The 21859-nt window shown below is 39.9% G+C and overlaps 2 pseudogenes; both read left to right on the top strand.

The window, feature by feature from the left end:
* The first annotated feature begins 20269 nt into the window (after positions 1-20269).
* LOC114233139 (U2 spliceosomal RNA) lies at positions 20270-20472 on the top strand (annotated as a pseudogene).
* Positions 20473-21433: 961 nt separating this feature from the next.
* Positions 21434-21571, top strand: LOC114233140 (U2 spliceosomal RNA; annotated as a pseudogene).
* The last annotated feature ends 288 nt before the right edge of the window (positions 21572-21859 follow it).

The following is a 21859-nucleotide window of genomic DNA, read 5'->3' on the forward strand; positions in this document are numbered from 1 at the left end:
TTCATAAGCAGGAAAGTACAGCAGAGGCCATGAGGACAGCATTAAAAATTCATATTCATAGACGAGCATTTCAGACATTCATTAGCACACAAGCCATCAGTGGATTAAATCTAATAAACCAAATACTGGCAGGCCTCATGCCCAGGGCTGCTTAGACTCGTCAGGTAATGCGGAATGAAAACTGGCCCGAGTTACACCCTGCCTTCTTTTTGAAACAAGCCAATGGTCCTTCATCTCCTCATAGGAGGTGTTAGAAAACTGGTTGAAAAAACAGGAGGCACAGACATTGGGGTTTCAGTCCTGTATCTGGTTCGAGACAGTAGGAAATGATCTAGTCATTCAGCACAAGAAAACATTTTTAAATGTATTCTGAGTTAGAGGAGGTAGTATTTTTGAAGGGAGGTGGGGGTGGTCTCTCCACTATGTCAAAGAAGGAAAAGAACTCATCCTTTTCAGTGAGAAGAAATTGCAAAGTATTCTCCCAGAAATAAAAATGAAAAACTGCACACACACACATTTCTGAGCTGGATGCCAAGTCCGGCTCTGAAGCCATGTGCATTTTTCTCTCATGCATTTGTCTGCCTGACTCCAAACCATTTTATTCTTTCCTCATTTCTCGTCTTGGTTCGGTCTGTTTTCAGTTAGTTGTTTCTTGGCATAGCTTCCATTGGAGCTGAGAGTGCCTGTTCTTTCTTCTCCTCTCCCTCTTCTTTTCCTTTTCGTTTCTTTTAAAACTTCTTCTTTTTTTTTAAATGTTCTTTCTTCTGGGCTCTGCAGTGACTCTGCAAAAAATTGCCAAGACCCAAGCAAACCGCAGGCGTCCCTGGAGCTGGAGCCGACTCTGTCCACCTCCATCAGGCCTTCCTGCAGCCTCCAGAGAGCAGGCTCAGGGAGGGTCACAGAGACATGCCAGGGAATGCAAATGCCTGCTGCCCATGACCTCTTCTCTGCGCCAGTCTGCAGCTCCCCAAAGCTGCCCCGGTGAGCAGACTCACTCAACACCACCATTTTGTGTGGAGGACAAAATTCTTCCTTTAGAAGAACCTTCCAAGTTGTTTTTAAGAACTAGTTTTATTGAGACCCAAAGAGTAGTGGTTACTATACTCATTTCTTTATAGGACTCCATTACATTGTATTGGTCCACTTTTTTAACTGGCTTTGTCACAATATGGTTCAAGTGGTAGGAAAACGAAAAATGGAATCACACTGTCCATCAAGCCACCAATAGACCAGAAAAGAAGATGGTTGTTTTTATTGTATTTATTTTAATTTTGTTTTTAAAAAATCTTTACTGTTGAAAGTATTACATATGTTCCCTCTTTTCCCCCCATCGGTCCCCTCCAGCCCACAGGCCCTCACCACCCCACTGTCTGTGTTGAAGATGGTTGTTTTTAATCTAAATTTAAGCAAACAAGTTTTATATAGAGATGAAGTAAGTTTTAAAGAGCATCATGAACACACAGAATATAAAATGAAACACTCTGCTGGGCGCATCTTCATCCACATTCTTTTCGTTTACGGAGCTGGCGTGTATTTAGCTGGTGTTATCGTTTCCACCAACGTGTGATTGGACTTTGGAAAAAACACTTGACATCGGAACACATTCATAAGTTTGCTTCAGATCAGGAATGTAAAAATAAAAAAAGTAAACTCCATCCATTTGACAAATTAAGAGTTGCTTAAACTTGAATTAGCCTGCTAGACGAATGGGACAGTAGAAATAGAACTCTCTTTGTTCCTGTCCAAGTTAATAGGCATTCTACTTCTTTGAAAGACTTGCCTGTGAAGCATGAGGCCTGCTCTGTCTTTAGGTAGAACTGGAAATAAGAGGTGTTTTGTTTTGTTTTTGTCAGGAGTTTTTTGTTTGTTTGTTTTTTTCAAAGAGACATAGAAACACAGCCATTTGTTGATGACGTGCATAAGATTTATGAACCAAATTGAAATCTCCATTGTGCAGAGAAAATTTTAAAACAGTCATGTCAATTTCAGGAAACAAAAAGAAAGGAATTAACACACACAAGTGCCAAGACTGACGTGGGAGGAAATCACCTGAGGTGTAAGGTGAGAGATATGAGTTGGAATGACTTGGCTTGACTATCTGCAAGGAAAAAATGGCCAAACCTTTCCCTCCCAAAGTATGCAGCCTGGGGAATGTCATTTCAATCACTTCTGTAGTTGCTGTGCTGAGTACTTTTGAAATATCCTGCATCTACAGGTGACAAGGGCCTTCAGCAGAGAGGGAACAGAGCCTGTGGCCCTGTCTACATGCTGCCAAATACTTGGGTAAACACGGAAACCATTAGGCCAGAGCCTTGATGATTTTTCAGACACTCAGATCTTTGGCATTATAAAGGGAAACAATTTAGTTTTCATTCTGATAGTTGTCATTGTGTAGCTACAGTTAATGGCTAGATAAGTGTGTTTTTCCAACCAAAAAAAAAAAAGTTAAGAAGTAATATATTTGACAGGTAATTCAGGAGAAGTAAATTATAGGGAAGATACACAAAACAAACAGCAGAATCACCATGCCATGGTCGCCTACGTGTCCTTATTGTACACAAACACACAAACACACACACATACAAACCCATACTCGAGCACCAATTTCTTTTAAAAAATCCAGTTAAGTAACATTTCCTACCTTTAGTTGCTTGATGCTTTATTATCTTTTTTGGGGGAAAGGGACAGGGAAAGGGAGAGGGAGAGAGAAAGGGGGAGAGAGAGAGAGAGAGAGAGAGAGAGAGAGAGAGAGAGAGAGAGAGAGAGAGAGAGAGAAGCATTGATCAACCTGACTGGGGATCGAACCCCAAACCTATTGGTGTATGGGATGATGTTCCAACAAACTGAGACACTTGGCCAGGCCTGATGTGATATTATTTTGAACTTACTTGTCCATAAGCCAGACAAGTCCTATGAGAATAAAACTTTGCAGAAGTACATGACTTCTCTTTGTAAATCTGCAAACCATTTTTTTCTATTACTTGAAATATTATCACTGTGGTTTCAGTTATGTGCAGAGTATATTTTAAAGGCACTGCTCAAGTTCTGAAGGCTCTGAACCTCTGTTTTTTTAGTGATCATATGGTTGCCAAAATATGAGAAAATTTATGTGCAAAAAAAAATCCAACTTTAGTTTCAAAAATAGACGTAATATTTTTTTTCAACAGAAATGAACATTCTATCCAACAAACACTTGATTAATAATCTTAAATTAATGGATCCAAAATCAGGACGATGAGAATAAATATTTTGTGTTTTGGTAGCATAACATATTTGCCAACAGACTTACCTTAATGCAAATTAATTAGGAGATGGAGAAATGAGAGAATGCATTTAAAGTAAAGACCACTTTATAGTTAACTTATTTAAAATGGACTTCTAATGATGTCTCAAATATTTTCTAAAAGTAAATGGAAAGGAAAATGTTTAAATTCTGATAAAAAGCTTCTTTCAAAAGGCACACAGCATACCAGACCTTTTCCCTGGGCCTGGCATTCTCCAGAAATTCCCCTGCTATAAGGCATATTCATAAACCCGAGACCAATAGAGACATGCTTGTCACATCCAATCTTGCTATCTTCTTAGTTGTTCATTTTATAGGAAAAATCCCCCCTCTCCTATCTCTTCAATTTTTAAATGCAACTGCCTCTAGGTGATACGTACATGAAATGGCATTCATATCCAAGATATTAAATGTCATAACTGAGGTCATTTTAAGATTAGAAAGAATCAGTGCTTCAAAAGGACATGCTTGAATGGCCTGTGCAAAGAAATACATGTGCTTAAATAAGGTTGGAATTATATAAGATTTTAAAGTTGCAAATTACAGTGTTTATGAAAACACTTGATCTGGGCACTGGGATACCATATAATTAAATAAAAATTGAGAGCCTTCGAACACGTCCAGATTAGTGGAAACGGATTCACAGATATAGATTTCACGTTTCCATTTTAATAGCAATAAAGTATTTTGTTTATGTACACTCACTTTCAAACTCCACTTTAAAAGCGTGGCATTTCTATAGCATTTTGTGCACATGTTTGCCATCTAGCTAAAGACAGATTTTAATGAGCCATGGCTGGAAATCCATAAAGGTCTGCATGTCAACACTGGTTCCATTATAGAAAATCTTTTATTTTCTCTATTTTGTTTCTCAAAATAGTAAATGTTTGGGGAGTATGGAGGATAAGAAGGAAAAAGTGCTTTGAATTAGTTCATGCAGATTCTGAAGGTAGGCTGGCTTAGTTGTTCTCTCTTTTGTTCTTTCTTTCTTCTTCCTAATATTGAAAACAAGAATGAGTAGATGTATGCAAACGTGAAATGATACAGAATGTCACCAAGGTCATGTGGAGGTACTGTTAGCGTCTCTATCGCTTAGGGACGTTTAGAACGTCCTCAATCTATTTGCTGGGTCAGATAACCTTTTGAAGATCCCTGTTTGTCTGTTTGTCAAAACTTCAAAATTTAGAGCTCTATAATTCTGAACAAGGAAGTTTAAAGTGATCGCAAACCAAATATTATAGAAAACACACAAAAACAATAACAACAACGACAAAACACAGAAGAAAAGGAAGGGAGAAAGAAAGGAGGCAGAAGATGAGAAGAGTATGGAAAAAGAGGGACAGATAACTTAGGGGAGAGCAAAGAGGACAAAGTTAAAGTCAGAATGAGAAGGGTCTGATAAAAGAATCAAACATAACTTAAAAATATGGACGCCGAGTAAATATCCCAAATATGCCCTTAACAACCTCCAGTTCTGCAGGCTTTTCTGCTGCCACACGAAAGTGTATTTTTCAAGAAAATTGGTTACAGCAGTTACCGTGCCTTCGAATAGCAGCGAGAAGAAATAAGGCACTACGTCTGGAGGGACTCTCCACAGAGCTGCATTCTCTACCTTTTCAATCCCTGCCGGGTCTCCTGCGCCTAACCATATGGAATCCATCTCATTCAAGGACATAGATGAGAAGAGGGGCTTGGGGAAGCCGGGGCTGCTGCTGGCTGTTTTAACGGCATGCCCCAGGAAAGTTTTATTTCCAATTGATTGGTTACAAATCAGATAAATATCGCTTCTAATGAAAGCAGCTTTGAACTGCTGGAAATGTTATCTATAGGCGTCTGGGGTTTATCAAAAGTCAAATGCAGCTTTAATCACATCAGCATGCTAATTACAGGCAAACAATAAAAGCTTTAAGAAATGATTGTGCGGGTTTTATTACTATTGACAGTCACCAAGGTATATTTATTTCGGGAGGTAATTGTCAGAAGACTTTCTCCAGAAAGACTTGCTTGTGTAATTAAGTGCGTGTTATGCAAGCTTATCTGCTGATCGGCTCCTGCTAGTTATGTAGACCCCCAATGCCTCAGAACACAGACACAATTAAAAAAGAAACACATGAAAAATACCAAAAAGAAAAGGAAAAGAAAAGACAAGAAAGAAAGGCTCAGGAAGATGGTTTTTCAGTAGTTCATTTGTGAGGGATTAAAAAAACAAAACAAAACCTGATGTGCTCTGAATAAAACAAATGTACTAGAGTGAGAAATGCAACCAGTCACACACACACACACACACAAAAGAATAAAACAATCAACTTAAGACTCTTCCTGATCAATGATTTTTAAGAATCGGAAAAAAATTGGAATGGAACATGTACAGTTTTATTTTGAGTAGAAGTTGGGGGAGCAGGAATTTTCTCTTTTGTACGCAAAATATTATTCAATGGGGGTAACTCCAACTTAAAAATATGTAAGATGAGAATGAGACAAAATAGGAAATAACAATTAATGGCTACATAGACCCAAAAAACACTGGTTTTAGTATTTTATAGTGGATTTATTAGGTAATTCCCCGAACTACCTAATTTAAAATTAAAAGTTTGATAACATCATTCCAAATCCACACAGCCACACATGCTTTTCCAGCCAAATAAACAAAAAAGGCAAATTTGCCACCCTAAAATATATATTTTTTCAGTCTAGGGCACCTGAAACATGTATTTTTTAAAATTTCCACCTTATTTTTAATGACAAACTGGCTACATTGTGACTGAACTAGAGAGGAAAAAAATAAACCTTTCAAACTATAAACTATTTTTGTGCCATAAAGAATCATTCAACTCTAAAAGAGGGGGAGAAACATAATTTAAAAAATATCATTATTATATCAAAAGGTGTTGGCCTGGATTTAATTCTTTCCATTCCCAAATATTGGCCTCTGTTCAGTTTCCATATCATTCAAAGCAATTAAAAATGTGGCAAATCCTTGATCAATTTTTTTTTTTACCCTTAAACAGGGTCAGTTCTGAAGTTGTTGTCACATTTTAATGGGTTCAGAGTCAGTTTATGCAAGAGACAATCAAATGTTTGCTTTTAAAAGCCCTATAAAAAGTAAGAGCTTTTAACCTTTTGAATGCATTAATAAAATGCTAATGACATCATGGCCAAGGCCACATTTGGAGGTCCCCCAAAACTCCAAATGACTGTTGTGAAAAGGAAACAAAAATTTAATCAAATGATCTGTTATTTTAATGGCCACTTACAAAACAGGAGATTTATTGAGAAGCATAAAGTTTGTTTGCGTGAGTGAAGGCAAAGCTTTTAAGAATTACCTTCTTCTGGGTTCTACCCGCCCCCCTCCCCCCAGCTCCTTGCAACATAATACTACCAAATATTTGTGAATTGTGACTCAAGTCTGCAGTCTTATTTCTAACAGAAAATAAAAGTGAGGCTGAAGAGGGGGGAGAAAAAAAAAAAAAAAACAGTGGTGCCAATTTGTCTGCCCAAGCTCTGATTATTGGATGCAGAATTTTTTTTTTTTCTCCTTTCGGGGGAGGATTTGGTGGGAATGTTTCTCCCTTCAGGGTGAGATATCTGATATCCATCTTGAGACCAATCATAAGGCCAAACTTTCATGCAAAACTGCACAAGGGGAAAAATTTAAGACTTCGGGTAAAATCCTCATCTAAACTTGCAGCAGATCTCTAGTTCCCACTGGGCTACAGTGGCTCCTTTTGCCATTGCTGATTGCAAAACACACTGATTTCCCCCCCCCACCCCCCAAACGTTATTTCTGATAACTTGATGACCTGTGACCCCTAGGCCCCTCCCCCAACTCTTCTGCCTCTTCCATGAATCTCTGTTCCTCGTTTCTGTCTCTCCTGTCCAGAAGTGCTATCCAGTGACCCCTGGTGCTGATTAAAGTTCCTCAGGTGACCCCTGAATGCATTTTATTACACTGGCTGGTCATAAAACCTGCTTAAACTGCTGGCTTATCCAAACTCCTGCCTCTTCTGTGGAAAGCCCCGCAGTTAGCCCAACCTCAGGCAGGGAAAATACAAACAAGCGCACGAAGGAAGGGCAGAGGGCTCGAACACAGCCTTTGTCAATGGTGGGAGCCGCTGGGCAGAAGGGAGGGAACCACTTAGAATGAAGACTGAGGCTGGCCCGGGTTCTGGAGGGAATCAACTTAGCATAGGTGGGACATGGAGATGCAGAAGCATAAGGAGAGAGGGGGGCAGAGAAACCCTTTGGTGCTTTGTTCCTTTCTTTTCCTAAAATGATGCCACGATACTGAACTAGCTTGCCAGGGGAAAGCAAGGCATAACTGACAGGGGAGCATCAGGCATCTTTGAGACCAAGATATTCCTTAAATGTATCCCAGAAAAACATGGACTTGGCTTTTGGAAGCAACACAAGGCGGCTGGAGGCTTTGGTATGTCTATGTGTTTCTACATCTAGGTAAAGATATATATTATTATCCTTACATGGCTCAGCAGGAACCAACTTTCCGTCTGGCTCACTTTAACTGTTTGTTTTCCTGGCTGCCAGGTGCTGAAGAGAGATGAAATCTGTGATATTCACCATCCTCTGTGGAAGGAATGTCTGTGGCCAGGGTGAGGCATGGCAATGCTATGGAAGAGACCAGAGAAGTTACATTTGAAAGGAGAAGGTACCATTGTAAACCTAAAATTACCAAGTCCTGGGCTTTCCTTGATACTAAAACTGAATGTATATGTGTGTGTCAAATCCAGTTTTAGCACCTGGAAATAAGAAATGTTTTTTAGTCCATCCCCACTCACAACGTCTGAACAGAACTCAGCAGGGTCGGTTCTAATCCTTGAGCCCAATTAGGAGGATGCGACCGGGAAATTCGCCAAGAGGTGTCCATCCGTTCAGTTATGTAAGATGCTACCTGCGGCTTCTTGGGTAACAGGATGAAGATCGGATGCACGGAGTTAGCCCTGGGCGGCTGTCTGGACAACCGCGGTAGAGATCCACAGGGCAGGAGAAGGACACACCCTTCCCACCTCGCGCTGGTCAGGTCCCCATTTCAGTGACACTGAAACTAAATCAGAGCCACACTCTTTGCGGGGAGCCCTTGGCATTCCTAATCTCCAAATAACAGGCTCCCAAAGAGCTGGGCAGTTTTCTCCATACTGCCATGTGTCCGTCATTCTCACACTAGCTAGAATCCTTAATAAGGCAAAGGTGAGGGCCTAGTGGATCATTAATGACTATTTAATCAGCTTCTGATGACTAAAAAATGATATGTTACTCTTGGAATCATTTCCTTTGTTTCTGTGTTTTCTTCAAGCCCTTGGAAAAACTTGCTGCAGATGTCTAGCACTTCCTCTCTGTGCCGCTCTCTTCTCTCTGGTACCCTGGCTGCAAAGTCTAGCCATGTTGCAATCCCCAGGTTCCTAGCCCTGTCTCCTTTTGTTCAAACAAAGAAATACAACAGAACCATGAATGCAACTCCATGCGTTATGAGGTTTCCCATGCTGACTGGTGGGGTTGTTGCCTCTAATCTTTTCAGGTGGTCTCTTCCTCAGGCTTGGGTATTTCAGTCCATGCATGTGCCCATCCGTATTTAGCTGAATAGTCAAGAAGAGTACTCTACAGATGTCTAGCACTTCCTCTCTGTGCCGCTCTCTTCTCTCTGGTACCCTGGCTGCAAAGTCTAGCCATGTTGCAATCCCCAGGTTCCTAGCCCTGTCTCCTCAACTCACGGAGGCCGCCATGCTTCTAAATTCCCCCTTCTGTGCCCTGACTGGAAACTTTCTCTGGCCTGTAAGCTTGAATAACTGTAAAATTGTAAGGCTCATCTTGATTGTCTCCCATCTCTCAAGGATCGTTCATTGCCTTATGCCTGATGTGAAAAACATTTTTCTATGTATTTTTCTCTTGTTTCTCAGTTGTTTCCATGGGGTGGTAATCCATTTCGATGGGATGTAGATGTCTCCATGTCATTAACAAAGTCCCACAATAGTCTAAGCCACTAGTTTGTTTGGCAACGTAGTTCCTTGAAATCTTGGTAGAAAAAAAGGAGTAGGCTTCTCGTCTACGTACTCAGTGCCATGTGTCAGGAGCCACACCCGAAATCATTTTGCAGCATAGTGCCAAATCTGAGTTATATCGTTGCTTTCTTATCTTTACACGTGTCTTTCTCAACTTAACGTAGCCACCTGGAGGCTTTCAGGCTTCAAGGTGAGAGATCACAATGTGATCACTTTTGCCAACAAGAAGGTTAGATGGGACATTTACCCTTATGTTTTCTTTTGTTGTTATTATCTCATACTTTCTGAGATTGATAAACAGTTTTTCCAGCCTTGTATGAGTCCAAATTTCCTTTTTTTTTTCTGTCATTAAAATAATTCTGCTTGCATATTGGCCATTTTTTTCTGAGTTTATTACTTCCTTATAATATTTTGATAGAAGCAATCAGCAATAGCCAATATTTATTTGTAACTGTTATCTTTTCTAATCTCTTCTGCTATGCATGTGGTCTGGCCTAATGCCCAAGTTACCACAAGTGGTGGTCTCTCTCTCCGCCATGGAATAACAACAATTTCATCCTTTCTTTCCCCTGATGTCAATTTTATCACTGCCTGCTTCACATGAATACAAGGCATATAATTTAGGTTTTTAATTTCAGCAATACCTCATTTCAAAATATTAATCTCTGGATTAGGATAATGTAGTTTCCATAAGAGAAAAATGCCCAAATCTCCAAGGCTTAACAAAGTAAGTTTCATTTCCCTCATGCAATGTTTAATGTGGATTGGCAGTCTTCCTCAAACTTACAGCAATGACATCTGGAACATGTCTCCTCCTAGCTTTCCAAGGCAGGGAATAGAGAGATGCTGAAGGCATATTATTTCTTAAGTACCCCATTTTACTCACAGTCCATTGGCCAGAACTTGTCACATGGCCCCAACCTAACTGCAGAGATAGTTGGGAAATACTGGGAGACACAAGGAAGAAACTGGGAGAAACTAGGGAGACACAATGATGAACGCTGCCACGCCATGCTAATAACTTAGTATGGTACTATTCCCATTTCCTGTCTAGTCACATCCCTCTGCATGCAAATGTATATATTCATAGATAACTATATATATTCCATTTTATACAACAATGATAAGATGCCATATAAACTGTACCTATAAAATAACTGTTTATTCTTTTCATATATCACAAGATTCTATTTGCTTCTATTTTATAAGGACTTTTTTGCATCATTATCTGTAGGTGAAATGGGCCTTTACTTTCCCTCTTTTGCACTATTTTTGTTAGATTTTAATATGAAAGCCATGCAGGCTTTGAAATATAAGTTGGAGGAATTTTCCATCTTTTTTCTACACTTGGAATAGTAAAACCAACATTGGAATTACCTATTTTTAAATAGTTAGGTAAAATTAGTTATGAGTTCATCTGTTTCTGGTACTGTTTTAATGGTAAATATTTACTAGTAATCATTTGACAATCTCATCTGTGATAATTGATCCACTACTGTTTTCCTGTGTTGTTGTTGGTAATTTTATTTTGCTAGGAAATTATTCCTTTTTTACTGTTATTAAAAGTTGTATGAAATACTGTTGCATAATTCTGTTCATCTTTTACGAATGTTTTAAAAGTCCTGATCATGATCTATTTTTGCTTTATTTTTTCTTTTAGCAGTTTTGTGAAAAAATTTAATCATATTACTATTTTCTTTCAAAAATCTATCTGGCTTATTTCTTTGCAGATTAGCTTTTTATTTGAACTTGAGAAAAATCTCTTAATTTTCTTTTTATTGCTTCACCTCCTTTTGTGCCTCTTTCTTCCAAACTTCCATCGTTCACATGTGAACTCCTACTCTATCCTCTGTTGTGTGTGTGTGTGTGTGTGTGTGTATGTGTGTGTGTGTGTGTGTGTGTGTGTGACACATATTTTTGATGGGGACTGTGAAAAACTGTGCTCTCTATCCCAATATTGCCATGTGGGAAGGAAGAATCTATGTTGCCATAGCTCCTCATTTTTTAAGAGAAGTCATAAATCCAGAACTTTATGCTACATCTTCTCATTTGGAAACACTGAGGACTTGTTAAAACTGTTCTGTAAATATTACTCCAGGTTAGGACCACAGGAGTAGACAGTACCCTGGGGGATAGATGGTCACTTCTGACTTCTAAGTTCTGTTTCCTGGAGGGAAACAATCCTGCTTCTCTTAGGCAAGCTCCTTGGAGCAGAGCCATGTTCTCTACTTAGTTTTGTATTCCTCAGGGTTCCACGCACAGCACAAGATATACATGGGACATTCAATATATATTTACAAATGAAGAGATACACTCTTGGTGCCACTGTCAGACTAACAGGTCATTGGTCTGGCTTTGGTGAACACAAACTTTTATGCAGTAAAGGAAGCTGCTAATGTAGTGATTGAAATGTGGCGGGGGGGTGGGGGGGTGGGGAGGAGGCATGGAGTCTTCAAAACAAAATTCCCCACAATTGCTTGTGGTGGGGTCAGTAGACTGTACCATTATGAGTTTTCTACAAGACTAGAATATTTTCAAAATCTCAACTGTGCAACTTTTCTGTGGCAAAGAGTTAGCTGAACAACGAATACTGTCTAATGAGGAAGACAGGAAGTTTTGTCTCAACCATGTGGATTTGAAGGTTTTATAGTCTAACAACCACCTCAACGCAAAGCCGTGCCTAATAAAGTAGAGAGTCTGAGGATGAACTCAGAATGATGGCTTTTCCTTTTTTCTCCATTTGCCATGTTTCTCTAAGAGACTTTCGTAGGGAAAGAAAAACAATAAAATCATTGTCCCATGTTTTGCAGGCATGGAGTCTTAATATTATCAATGCTGAGAAGTGATTGTCTGAGATGAGAACTCAAACATGAGATTTAAAAATTTGAGGGAGAAAGGCCATAAATCCAGGTTTTGAATTGCAAACCTACTTAATCCTTGATTGGGCTCTGATGGTCCGTTCACCGTAGTGCTGCCTATATTAACCTGAGCCCTATTCCTAATTACAACCTGCTTTTAGTGTTCCTGGATGACATCAAGATGTGTGGGATTAACAGACAGTACCAGGCACATTGCATAGCAATTGTGGCAAAACACTGTGTTCCCTCAAGGGTGTGGAGAGTAAGTAGCTTCATTGGGTCAAAATATTAATGACTAGACTTTCAAGGCTGCTGTTACTATTCTGAAAAAAAAAAAAAAAGCATCATTCTATTGAATCAACAGGCTGTCCTAGACTTGTCATTGAACCCCTCTCATTTTTCACTTTAATTTCAAATTTCTTTGTTAAGCTTCTTTCTCAGAGAGTTTGAAACATGAGTTTCAAAACAGACTATTATTAACCTCAAAAAAAGATCCACTTCTACATGATAGAAATATAGAGTGGATAATCATACTACACATTTATTTATAATATGTCTACTTTCAAAGAAAGGATTTGAGGTGTGTTATTCAGAGTAAATGAAAGAGTTTCAATCAGCCCTGTCTGGGAATTTGAGAATCTAAGTGAACCTAAAGAAGGCCAAACGTGGCAATTTTCTCCGGGACTGTCACATTGCCCTACTTCCAAGGGATATGACACCCAAAGAGTTCACAGCTGTGCTGTCATCACAAGTTTCCATTTGACACTGGTGATATCATAACCATGGAAAATAGTTGCTTAAAAATATCACAGCTTGAGCTTTTAGATTTCATAAATTGTCATGACGAAGTGAGCTCCACAGAGCTTGATGGAGACTACGCACATTCAAGGACACTCCATTCTTTACTATGTTAAAGAATCGGCTCTGTCAAATACTGTGCTAGTCCTTTCACACCCATTATGTCACTTAACCTCCATATAATAACCCATAAACTAAATACCATTATCCTTACTCCATACAAGGGCAACTGAAGGTTTGAAGAGGTGAGATATCCTCCACAGAATCACACAGTTGGTCAGAGATGGGACGAGGAAGCTTACCCACACTATCTGGTTCTGAAGCTCTTCCCATTACAACTAGAATGTCTGGAATTCAGGTGAAGTTCTGTTCAGCCTGGATTAAGGGCCTGCTCTGTAGCATCTTGCAGGAGTCCAATAAAATAAAGCTAATGAAAACAGGCGATTCACCCCCTGACACAGCAGAACACCCCATAGTAGTAAGGGACAGGGTGTCACTATTGGAATAAAAATCATGATGGGACTCAAAGCTCTCTCCTCAGCCATTCCCTCTTGTAGATGCCATGATATATCTGAAGTCTGCTCTGAGTGTTCCTTCCTTATAACCTCTTTGTTTAAAAAAAAATTTCTCTAGAAGACAAGAAAGGTTTATACATGAAATAAATTTGAACTGAGGCATTTTGTGATTATTCAAATGTGCCTTCTTCTGAGAGGAAGCAGGCAGTCAACACATTTTTGGTGTGTGGAAGGTGTTGGGCTGAAAACAATGGAACTCCAGAAATGAGAGAACACTCTGGTTTATCTCCTGCGTAGGTCAAATTTTAGATACAGTATTTGGGGTTGGGGGAGGAGAAAATAAAATTCTGGTGTATTTTTCTTTGGGTAATGGAGAAGCTTGCAATGAATGGGTTGGCAATTTGCAGCCATAATCTTGATTGAAGGAAATCATCCTGAAGATAGTAATAATTTTTTATTCTATTCTAATGGTCACTGATGATTTGTATCATTTTAAAGGTCAAACATTGGCATCAAGGTCTTTTCTGAATTAACTGAGTTTGTAATTTTCATAATCCTGTACACAAAAGGTATACTTTGAAGATTTAGGAGAACATTTCTTCCCCTCATCCTGGTGAATTTGACCTTTGAACTATCATTAAGTTTGAAGCCAAAATTATGGATTTGCCTAAGACCAGTACTAGACAGCAAATTGTGAAAAACCATGGGAGGAGGGGGGAACTCCACTGAATACTAGAAAGTATAATAAAACTAAATATAGAATGTACCACAGATCATAAGGGTTGAAAGGCAAGAGCCAAATTCCAAGCACTGTCCATAGTTGGCAAAATACAAAGTTCCATTTCGAAACAACTTTTTCCAAGGCATCCAAAAATTTACTCTGCTTTTCAGGAAGCACTGTTGATCACTTTGCAATGAGACAAGCCTATGGACTTGGCAGCCATCTTCGGGCTGGCTCTAAGCCAACCAAAGTGATCAATATTACATTCTGAGAGCACCAATAGGCCCTTTGTCCCAGCACTAACGTATCTGGGAGATGTGCCAGAAGATTCCCGTGTGCACATGTGTGTGCACACACTGGAACAGGATGATCCAGGAAATCTAATCATATGGGAAGATCAAAAGCACAGCGGGATATTCCTGTGACTCTGGCACTGGTCAGCAATACTTCAATGTCCACATCCAAATATGAAGGCAGCTTAAAGAGTCTACAGATGGAAGATAAACAGAAACTTGAAAAAATGTACCAAGGCAGCTGATTTGTGTTCTGTTGCCCTTTCGCCTACCATGAGCAGCCCTGGTGTGTTGTCAATCACTCCCTTGCACTACTTTGAAGTATGACTCTATCCCTAAATTCCACAGAGTGGATGCCAGCCTGGCCTGGTCTCACCTCTTTCCACCTCCTGCCCTCCAGCATGCTCACAAGTGTTTGGAACATAAATTGGGGATGGAGGGAAATATGATCCCAGACCCAGGTCCTGACGGCTACTAGAACATGTCATGTGTCTGGCACTGAACACGACTCATTGCCAATTTAAAACCAACTAAATGACCACAGTTCTCTTGGGAAAGAAAAAAGAAAGACCATGTGACTGATGAGAAAACAATGAAAAGAAATCTTGCGCGTGCGCATACATGCGCGCACACAAACACACACACACACACACACACACACACACACGAAGTTCATTTGTCTGAAAATCAAGGCCATATTCAGGGTTGAAAAATATATATTACATGGATGGCATTAACAGGAGGACCCAATGAGGCACTCTCACTGCTGTTGTCCTTCCAAATAAAATTTAAGGACACACCGAGCCAGGGAGGAAATGAATATTCAATTTAGAGCTTTTTCATACATTTCATATCTGCCTCTCCTATCATGTTTGCGATTTTTACAGTCTTTGTTATGAATAGCTTCTCATCACATTTCTATGAGGGAGATCATCATAATTACAACCTTATGTTATGGGAGAGCAGAAAGAAGTGACTTGGCAAAGGTCATGTGGCAATGCAATGTCCTAGACAGGAAGGGAACGGATATATCTGGAAACCATTGTGAGCTGTGCATTCCAGTGAGCCTGGCAGAAAGCAAGGCTCAGGTTGCCCCAGCCAAAGCTTCGCGCTTATTCAGGAACATGAGTGCTTGCTTGATGTGCGTGTGATGTCACCAAGAAGAAGAAATTAAACTTTAGTAATAACTCGAGCAAAATCTTATTAGAAGCAATTTCCAAAATGATTGTTACTATTGTGAGTGTTAGGAGGAAGACAGGGTAAGGATGAACTGACTTGACTACTGGGACATTTGATTTGGCATTTAAATTGCTGCAAACTCTACTCTTAGCTCATAACCTACCCTTTGCAAAATCATTATAAAAGCTCAGGCTAGGGTGGGATCTCTTCATGATACTCTCCAGGGGGCAGCTTCCGTGTGTTCCTGTATATTATTCCATAGTCCACATGGTTATGGGATGAAGCAACACTTCTATGCCAGGATGCTGCTTAACCGAGGAACCAGATGTTCAAACAGTTTTAGAAATAAAATATCATGAAGTCCTTAATTTCTGAACAATGAATGAGTCTTTTTGCAAATCTTACCCAAACTGATAGCTGTTCTTTTCCCAACAAAAAGTTGAAAAAATTTTTTAAACCATCTATCACAACAACATAGAAGAGAGTAAAGTTGAAAACTCAAATGAGGGAAACACTTATAATCAGTATTTTTCAAAAGGTACCTATTGCCAGGTAAGTTAATCTGCTTATATAGTTGATTTAAAGCAAGCAAACAAACCAAGCACTTCCTATATGAACTTTGAAATATTTAAAGTGGAGAAACTGCGAATTTTCTATAATTAATATTGAAGTCCTGATGTATGGAAGTAAATATTGAAATCATAGGTACAGGACAAAACCTTCAGTGGATAAAGGAAAAGTCTACTAAAGGAGAATATGACCCAAACTGGACAAAGACAGACACATGCCCCTCAGCCAGATCTGAACATATTGCTTTCCCCAACTGTCCCGCAAAGAGGAATTCAGTGTTAATATTCCATATAGTTTGGGTTCCTAATATTTAAAAAATGATTATTAAATATTTCAAACAGTACATAGAAAATGATACTATCACCATTACATTTTACAAACTTTAGCTTCTTGTCATATTTGCTTTAGATCTAATTTTTATGATAAAGAAGACATAGATACATTGAAAGTCCACAATGGAACTACTCCAGAATTTAATTTCCTCTACTCTCTCCTCAGAAGAATCTGAAATTGGTTTGTGTCTTTTGTTGTTTTCTCATACTTCATTATATGTAGATGTATTGAAAATCATTATGTACTTTGCACATTTTAAAACTTGAACCAAATGATATAATGTTGTCCACATTCATGTCTACGTTTTTACCGTTCCTCATTGTTTTTGTCATTTATACAAATTAGTATATGCATCTAGTTTCGTTATTGTAACCACCAAATTTAGTCTACTCATGTGGGGGATCTTTTAATAATAGCTGGTTTTGTTATTTTTTATTTTGCATTTTCATGATTATAGTGAGATTGATTTCCTTTTCTGTGATTTTCCTATTTATATCTTTTGCCCATATTGCCACTGGGTTGTTTGATTTTTTTTAAAAAAAATCAATCTGTAGGAGTTCTTGGTATATTCTAGATAGCAATTCTTTGACAATTATGTGCCTTGCAAGTAACTTTCCTCTCTATGCCTCTTCAAAAAAATATTTATATGTCAGTAGTTGTACTTAATATAACACCCTACTTTTATTCTTCAAGACAGACCCATCCATCATAACAGTTAATGACCACAAAGAAATTTTATAGAAATTTCATTTTGCTTTTCTAACAACCCCATTCTTGTTCAAGTCCAGAGATAACTTGCTTCTGATTCTTGTTTTCATTTCCTTGCTTTAGCCCCAGATCTGATCTTTTATATGATATTTGAATTTAGAAGTTTTGATAGTCTGTGCTCCCCAAAAATGTTGTTCAGCACTCAACCTCTGTCACCTCCATTTTTTCCTCCTTCTGTAGATTTTCTGGATCTTATATAACTCACGTAACATGTTCTCATGATTGTGGTAAGCTAGATCCATGTTTCTAGCATGGAACTAAACATGTTAAATCATTATCAATCTGATGTGATTTCTTAGAAGTATACCACTGTTCTGAATCATGATGTCAAGGATCTTGTCTTTTCACCACAGTATTGTCAGTATTTTTGGGATGAATGAATGAATGAATCTAGGTGTTCTTTGCACAACCTCTGAACATTGAAAACCTAATTCTAGCACAAGTCTTTCTAAATGAAGTTCGTACTATAATATACTAGTATAGCTGGTGTATCTTAAATTAATCATTTTATTCTCACAACACATTTAATAAGTATGGCAGTTATTAAAACATGGCTGCAAACTCTGATATTTCTCCCATAAAGACTCACCTAAGTAGGTGGGGAAGGGGAGGGGTTGACTGAGGGGCATTCATGAAAGTCACAATCCCGGGGCACAGGCTCACTAAAAGATTGAGACCTAATCACAGGACCACAGAAACCTTTCCCTCTCCCCAGCTCACCATCACATCACTAGGGCTCTGGTATTATAACCAGGGAATATAATTGAAAGAACTGCAGGCCTCAGACTTTACTTAAGAAGAGATCTCTAGGGAACCCCAAATACAACAGAGGAGGCAAACACAAGGACACCAGAGGAAATGTTAGCTTCTGACACCTAAGCTACAACAAACAGTAAACATAACCTAACTCCTAGTAAGATAAACATAAAGCCTCACACAAAAGGCCTAGTCTTACCCAGTACATCATGTCAAGCTTTCAGTAAGAAAAAACCGTAAGGTATACTAAAAGACAAAAAAGATAGTTTCAAGAGACAGAGCAAGCATTACAGCCAGAGTCAGATATGGCAAGGATGCTGAAATTATCAGACTGAAATTTTAAAACAACTGTAATTCATATGCTAAGAGCTCTAATGAAAAAGGAGGGCAATAGGCAAGAGCAGATGGATGATACCAGCAGGGAGATGGGAATTCTAAGAAAGAATCAAAAGGAAATGCTAGAAATCAAAAACACTGTACGAAGAATGAAGAATGCCTTTGATGGGCTCTTCAATAGACTGGACGCAACCAAGGAAACTGTCCATGAGCTAGAAGAAATATAAACTTCTAAAACTGAAATGCAAAGAGAAAAGGAATGACAAAAGACAATAGAGTATTCAAGAACGACAAAAGCAGTAATATATGACAACGGGGATACCAGAAGGAAGATAGGAAAAAGAGCAGAAGAAAAAAATGAAGCAATGATGATTCAGAATTTCCTAAAGTTAATGACAGACATCAAACAAAAATTCAGAAAGCTCAGAGAACCCCAAGCAGGGTAAAATACCCAAACCTACAGCAACACATATATCAAGCTGTAAAAAATCAAAGACCAAGGGGAAAAATCATGAAAAAATCAAGAGGGGTGGGGGACCGCCTTACTTACAGAGGAGCAAGGATAGGAATTACTAAGACTTCAGAAGCCATGCGAGCAAGAAGAAAGTAGAGGGAAAGTGGATATTGAATGTGTTGAAAGACAAGATCTACGAATTTAGAATTCTTTCTTCAGTGAAATGATCCTTCAAAAGGTTTGCCCCTTTGGGCTCCTTAGACTTTAGTATGTTTGGAATGAGGGTTTCAATCAAACAAAGACCTCACCCATTCCATGTAGCTGTGACTCTTCACGTTGTGTGTCGTCAAACGTGAGAGTAAGGAGCGTGATGCTGGTATGAATCAGGCGTATAGGGCAGAGAGACCCATGAGGTGTATCTCTTACGTAAAGCAGTCCAATAGCAGAGCTAAGACAGCACTCGGACTGTACATATGACACTAATGAGAGGCTGCATGCAAATTATTAACATGAAAGCTCAGAGCCCTTATTATACATCCAGAACAAACAAGCATTGCGCACCTGCTTCTGTATCCTTATGTAAGAGAAGGAAGAACTGTGATTCAGTCTGTTTTGTGATTTCCTTGGCTTCTTTCGGACCCAAAGAAAACAAATATACACACAGCTGTTACAGCACTTGCTTTCTGTTCCAGATGAGGGTAAGCATGGAATAGAAATCTTGGGTGCCTGCAGACGTGGCCTAATAACTAAAAAGTGACAAACACAGCAGGTCTCTCCTGGGTCTCAGTAAGGAGGCTGTAATTCATTATAAAAGCATTTCTGCACCTGCAGCGATGGCTGTTTTATGCTCATCTGTGCACCAGAAGCTGTCTCTGCATAACCATGTGAGGACTGCGGGCTGGAGGCAGAAAGCACACTGATGATCCCCAAACCAAAAGAGCAAGGCATCCAGTCCCACTGGGGGACAGCCAGTTTTCTGAGTCTTGATCCCATAGGGGTCAAGACCCATAAGGATACAGAAGCAGGGGATGGGAGTGGCCTAGAAGAGGTCAATGGGGGGGAGGGGGCGCACATATGTGATACTTTCAACATTTAAGATAAAAAAAAAAAGGCTGCCTCCAGTTTGGAGGTGGTGAGCAGAGATTGAAAGTGCAGTTTTTTAAAAAATGAAATATAAACCAAAGATTTGGGAATTCCAGACAGCGACCAATTTAAATCCTTTCAACGGGTCATGCAGCTGCAATCCAGTATAGTGCTTCAGTATAGTGCTTGGCTGAGGCTGGTCAATAATTTTAACCTTTCCTTCAACTGATACTTCTTGTTATAAATTATTGGTGGTATTACTCAAGGATCATGTGATGCCTGGGTATTATTTTTTAAAAATCCTATTGATGATCACTTCTCAGCCTTTTGGTTAAGATCAACTGTAGCAACTGTTCTTATTAGTTTAATATCTAATACCAGTACGTCCTCTATCTGAGGACAATATATTAAACTAGAGGCTCAATGCACAAAAATTCGTGCAAGAGTAGGCCTTCCGAGCCCAAGTGGCCCTGGGTCTGGGAGAGGCCAAGCGTCCCTGGGTCCGGGTGCGACCATGTGTCCCTGGATCCGGGTGAGGCCTCGTGCACCTAGGCCCGGGTGAGGCCACGTGCCCCTGGGTCTGGGAGAGGCCAAGCGTCCCTGGGTACGGGTGAAGCCAGATCCTGGGTCCGGGTGAGGCCGTGCGCCCCTGGATCCATCCGGGTGAGGCTGGGTCCCAGGCCCGGGTGAGACCACGCGCCCCTTGGGTAGGGGTGAGGCCACGTGCCCCTTAGTCTGGGTGACGCCGTGCCCCTGGGTTCGGCCGAGACCAAACCAGAGGGAGTCGGACCTCCATTACCACCATTTGTCCACCATCCAGAGCTGAGGGGTCAGTGCTGACATGTACACATAAGGAACTACTGGACATTGAAATTGGGTCTCAAAAGAACTGTTGGTCCAGGGGGAAGCTCGCTACAGATTGATTCATTTGCCTGTCAGCATAACTATTATTGCTCGTCTCACATTCAGTTCTTATTAGTATATATCTAGTGACATATGATCTCGCTCATCTAGGGGAAATGATGAACAACATAGACTGAGGAACAAGTACAGAACCAGAAGCAAGGAGGCATCGATCGGACTATCGGGCCTCAGAGGGAGGATAGGGGAGGGTAGGGGGAGGGTGGGGGGGGGGGGGAGAGTTCAACCAAAGGACCTGTATGCATGCATATAAGCCTATCCAATGGTTAAGTTCAACAGGGGATTGGGGCATGCGTGGGGAGAGGGGTGGGATGGGAATGGGGGGATGAGGACAAATATGTGACACCTTAATCAATAAAGAAATTAAAAAAAAAAAAAAAAAAAAAAAAAAAAAAAGAGTAGGCCTTCCTTCCCCTGGCTGCCTGCACCGCCTTCCCGCCGGCACCGGGGGACCTGGGCTGGCTTCCCTTTGGCCGCCTGCAGGCACCCTGGAGCCTGGCTTCCCTATGGCCCTGGCTTCATCCCGAAGGATGTCCGGAATGACGTCCAGAAGGATGTCTGGTCTAATTAGCCTATTACCCTTTTATTATTATAGATGTATTTTTGGGGCTGGGAGATGGAACAGGAGCTTGCTCCATCCACTCCACACATTGACCCGGCATTGCAGTACCTCTGGGAAAGGTGCACCAAAAAAAAAAAAAAAAAAATCCTATTGATTACAGAGAAATGGATTGTCTTTCAAATTTTTCTCTGGAAAGCATTTGTCTTTTCTTCCTACTATAGATTAAATAATCCTGTGGTGATTTTTAATAGGAATTATTTGGAATCAAATGAAGTTATCAGTTACAAATGCCATGAAGCATTTAGGAGAAACTCATTTGTTCAGTTACCCAACCAGCTCTGACTGATTGCTGAAGGCCAACTATGTGTTGTGCTAAACGCTGGGAGACTAGAGATGAGCAAGGACAAGTCCCTGCCCA

The sequence above is a fragment of the Eptesicus fuscus genome, chromosome 22 (genome assembly GCF_027574615.1).
Source record: "Eptesicus fuscus isolate TK198812 chromosome 22, DD_ASM_mEF_20220401, whole genome shotgun sequence".
In the NCBI taxonomy this organism is placed as follows: domain Eukaryota; kingdom Metazoa; phylum Chordata; class Mammalia; order Chiroptera; family Vespertilionidae; genus Eptesicus; species Eptesicus fuscus.